Here is a 5,202-nt window from a genome sequence, read left to right as displayed (position 1 = left end):
CCCTGAGCTGACAGTGCAGAGCCTGCTTGTGATTCTCTCTCTCCCTCTCTCTCTCTGCCCCTCCCTGACTCTCTCTTTCTCTCTCTCTCTTTCTTTCTCTCTCTCTCTCAAAATAAATAAACATTTAAGATAAAATAAAATCCTTGCTACATATATGAAAATCCTGCCTCTAACATCACACTTAAGGGTTAAAGACTGAGGTGTTTCCTTCCAAGGTTGGGAACAAGGCAAGGAAGTTTGATGTCACTATTTTTATTCAACATTGTACTGAAGGTCTAGACAATTCTATAAGGCAAGAAAAAGATATATTGTAATCGAAGTTATAATATTGTAAAAGAAAAAGTAAAACTAGACAGATGGTATTTCAGATGTTATAATCGTTCATATAGAAAACCTCAAAGTATCTACAAAAACAAATTACAGAGGTCTATAAGTTAGTAAATGAAATCAGCAAGGCTGAATTATGTCCCCCCCCCAAAAAAAAAAAATATGTTGAAGTCCTAATACCCAATACCTCAAAATGTGACCTTATGGAAATAAGGTCATTGCAGGTGTAATTAGTTAAGATGAGGTCTTTTTTTAAAATTTTTTTTAACTTTTATTTATTTTTGAGACAGAGAGAGACAGAGCATGAACAGAGGAGGGTCAGAGAGAGGGAGACACAGAATCTGAAACATGCTCCAGGCTCTGAGCTGTCAGCACAGAGCCCGGCACGGGGCTCGAACTCACGGACCGTGAGCCGAAGTCGGATGCTTAACCAACTGAGCCACCCAGGTGCCCCAAGATGAGGTCTTAACAGAGTAGGGTGGACCTCTAATCCAACATGACTGATGTCTTCATAAGAATACATCAGTGTGGGACGCCTTGGTGACTCAGTCAGTTAAGTGTCTGACTCTTGGTTTCAGGTTGGGTCATGGTCTCACAGTTCATGGGTTAGAGTCCTGTATCAGTCCTGCTAACAGTGTGGAGCTTGCCTGGGATGCCCCTCCCCTTCTCTCTCTCTCTCTCTCTCTCTCTCTCTCTCTCTCAAAAAAAATCAACAAACTTAAAGAAAATTTTAAAAAAGAATACATCAATGTGAAGACCGACACACAGGAAGAATGCAATGTGGCAACAAAAGCAAAAATTGGACTTACACAGCTTCAAGCCGAGGACTGCCAAATATTGCCAGCAAACCCCAGGAGGTTTGAAGAGTAAGGAAAGATTTCTCTTCAGGCTTCAGAGAGAGCATGGCTCCGTTAACACCTTTTTCCCAGGCTTCTAGCCCCCAGAAGGAGGAGACAATAAATTTCTGTTGTTTTACATGACCTAGTTTGTGGTACTTTGTTATAGCTGCTCTAGCAAACTAATGCAGTCATGATGTAAGGTTAATATACAAACATTAACTATATCTCTATGTAATAGTAACAAATAATTGAAAATGAAAAACAATTTCATTTACAACAACATCAAGAAACATAAAATACTTAGAAATAAATAGAACAACAAACCTCCAAGACATCATATTGCAACCTACAAATATTGCTGCATGAAATTAACAAAGACATAGGGGCTCCTGGGTGGCTCAGTTGGTTGTGTCTGACTCTTCGTTTTGGTTCAGGTCATGATCTCGCGGTTTCCGGTTTTGTGGGTTTGAGCTTGGGATTCTCTTTGTCTCCCTCTCTGCCCCCCCCCCCAACTCGCTCTCTTTCTCTCTCTCTCTCAAAATAAACAATAATAATAAAATAAACACCTTAAAAGAAATTAAATAAGACATAAATAAATGGAGAGCAAGATACCAAGTTCACAGATTTGGAAAGTCAATATTTTTAAGATGTCCATTCTCCCAAAATGGATTTATAGATTCAGTCTAATTCTAAACACAATCCCAATAAGCATTTTCTGAAGAAAGTAACAAGACAACTCTCATATTTTCTGGCATACAAAGAACCTGAAATATCCAAAGCAATTTTGAAAACGAATAAAAAGTTGGAGAATCTATGCTTTTCTCAAAACCTTCTGTGAAGCTACAGTAATCAACTGTGCTACTGGCATAAGGATCAATAAGGAGATCTATAGAACAGAACAGAGAACCTAGAAACAGACCCACAGTTACATGGCCATTGACTCCTTAACAAGGTGCCAATGAAATGCAATAAGGAAGGGACAATTATTTCAATAAATGGTGCTGTAACAACTAGTTATCTATATGGGAAGAATTTAACTTCAACTCCTTCCTCAGACCATACACGAAAAGTAATTTGAGAACCATTGTAGATCTAAACCTAAAATGTAAAATTATAGGGGCACCTGGGTGGCTCAGTTGGTTAAGCGTCCGACTTCAGCTCAGGTCATGATTTCACAGTTTGTGGGTTCGAGCTCGGCATCGGGCTCTGTGCTGACAACTCAGAACCTGGAGCCTGCTTCAGATTCTGCATCTCCCTCTCTCTGCCCCTCCCGGCTCGCACTCTGTCTCTGTCTGTCTCTCAAAAACAAATAAACATTTAAAAAAAAATTTAAAAATTGTAAAATTATAACATTTTTAGAAAACAGGAAATTATCTTCACAACAAAGGAGTACTAGCCAGTGATAAGAAGAAAACATTTCTGATTCACACACATAGTGTAAGCCCTGACAGTTGGGTTTCTTTTTTGTAATGTGAGTGCCTGATTTAAGCTTTGATGGCTGAGGCATCCTCTTCAGAGATGGCTATCTCCAATAAACATACTGCCAGCCACACAACTAGATAAAGAGCCAGGCTACCTCCCTCCACTGCGGCTCCTTTGTTTTAGAAATCTTGGTTGATTTTGATAAATGACCATTTGGGCCATTTGGGGGGGGGGTGTGTTTGTTTGTTTTTTTAAACTCTTGCCATGTTTTACATTCCTGCTCTTATGTTTTAAATTCACCAATAAATGGGTGCCTGGGTGGCTCAATCGGTTGGGCGGCCCACTTTGGCTCAGGTAATGATCTCACTGTTTGTGAGTTTGAGCCCCTTGTGGGCCTCTGTGCTGACAGCTCAGAGCCTGGAGCCCGCTTCGGATTCTGTGTCTCCCTCTCTCTCTGCCCCTCTCCCACTCATGCTCTGTCTGCCTCAGAAGTAAGTAAATAAACATTAACAAATTTTTTAAAATAAATTCACCAGAACCCCAGGTCCGTGTGCATTCCCTCTCTCTCTGTGACCTTGCTGTGTGGCCCCAGGTGTGCTGTGTAAGTTCCAGGTCCTGTAAGCAATACATTTTTATTTTTCCAAAGTTTCCTGATGTTTATTGCTGAAAAGCATCTTACAATCATAAGAGCTGGTCCATCCACAACACGGTTATTGATAGGCTAAGACTGGCACAAAACAACACAACAAGATGGATGACTGTTAAAAATATTACACTGAACTCACAATAAGCAGCCTGAGGTGATCTCTGAAAATGGTCCGCTATTCACTTGACCCAGAAAACTACAAAATCATGCAAATCAAGATGTTCAAATCTTCATGTTCACTTTAAGAACATAGGGGCGCCTGGGTGGCTCAGTCGGTTAAGTGTCCGACTTTGGCTCAGGTCATGATCTCATCTCACATTTCGTGGGTTCAAGACCCACATCGGACTCTGCTCTGAGAGCTCAGAGCCTGCAGCCTGCTTCAGATTCTGCGGTCCATCGCTCTCTGCCCCTCCTCCACTCATGCTCTGTCTCTCTCTCTCAGAAATAAATGAACATTAAAAAAAATTTTAAGAACGCACATGAAGGGCACCTGGCCGGCTCAGTCGGTGAAGTATGCAATTCTTTTTTTTTTTTTTTAGAAAAAAATTTTAAGTTATTCATTTGAGAGAGAGAGAGAGAGCGAGCACGGGTGCACATACACACGAGCAGGGGAGAGGCAGAGAGAGGGAGAGAGAGAATCCCATGCAGGGCAGAACCTAACGCGGGTCTCAATCTCACACACTGTGAGATCATGACCTGAACCAAAATGAAGAGTTGGGTGCTTAACTGACTGAGCCACCCAGGTGCCCCTGCAACTCTTGATCTCAGGGCTGTAGGTTCAAGTCCCAGGTTGTATGTAGAGATTAGTTAAAAATAAAATCTTTAAAAACAGAAAGAAAGAAAGAACACACGCGAAACTGCCCAGGCCATCAAGGGTATGCATATCTGAAAAGCCACCAAGTATCTGAAGACTGTCACTTTATAGAAGCAATGTGTGCCATTCTGTTACTACAATGGTGGAGTTGGTAGGTATGCCCAGGCCAAAGAGTGGGGCTGGACACAGAACCAGAGGCTCAAACAGAGCGCTCAATTTTTACTACACATGCTTAAAAATGCTAAGAGTAATGCTGAACTTAAGGGTTTGGATGTAGATTCTCTGGTCATTGAGCAGCACATTCAGGTGAACAAAACTCCAAGATGCAGCGCAGAACTTACAGAGGTCATGTTTGGACTGACCCATATATGAGCTCTTCCTGCCACACTGAGCCGATCTTTATTGAAAAGGAGCAGATTGTTCCTAAACCAGAAGAGGAGGTTGCATGGAAGAAAAAGATATCCCAGAAAAAACTGAAGAAACAAAACTTGTGGCCCGGGAGTAAATTCTGGATAAAATAAATGCAAATAAAAGTTTAAAAATATGTATTATACTAACCAAATGGCCCCTTATACAAGAATAGATCGTACTGTAGGAGTCCATTTCAATGAGCTTTCAGAGGAGGCAAAATTAATCTATGTTGAAAAACAGAGCAGTGGTTTCCTCTTGAGGGTGGGGAGGGGATGGTGACTATGTGAGAAGGAGCATAAAGCAAGTTTTTGGAGTTATGGAAATATTCTATCTCTTGGTAGGGGTCTGCATAGTGCAGGGGTATACATTTGTCAAAACTCACAAAGTGGTACATTCAAGATCTGTATAATTCTCTATATATAAATGTTACCTTAAGTTTGCAATCAAATGTTGATTGCAAAATGTTGATCTAGTTAATGATATGCATGTTGAAGATTTTAGGTATGAAGTGTATTGATGTCTGTAACTTACTTTGGAATGCATAAAACATCAGGTGGAGTAACCGATGCATGCATACATAGGTGACAAAGCAAAAACTTAATCCAAGGGGTGCCTGGGTGGCTCAGTTGGTTAAGTGTCTGACTTTAGCTCAGGTCATGACCTCACACTCGGTGAGTTCGAGCCCCACGTCGGGCTCTGTGCTGACAGCTCAGAGCCTGGAGCCCGCTTCAGATTCTGTGTGT

At 41.2% G+C, this 5,202-nt stretch overlaps 1 pseudogene; it reads left to right on the top strand.

The window, feature by feature from the left end:
* The first annotated feature begins 2,881 nt into the window (after positions 1–2,881).
* Positions 2,882–4,893, top strand: LOC106983595 (60S ribosomal protein L17-like; annotated as a pseudogene).
* The last annotated feature ends 309 nt before the right edge of the window (positions 4,894–5,202 follow it).

Source organism: Acinonyx jubatus, chromosome D3 (assembly GCF_027475565.1).
Source record: "Acinonyx jubatus isolate Ajub_Pintada_27869175 chromosome D3, VMU_Ajub_asm_v1.0, whole genome shotgun sequence".
Lineage (NCBI taxonomy): Eukaryota > Metazoa > Chordata > Mammalia > Carnivora > Felidae > Acinonyx > Acinonyx jubatus.
This window is presented reverse-complemented; position numbering and strand designations above follow the sequence as displayed.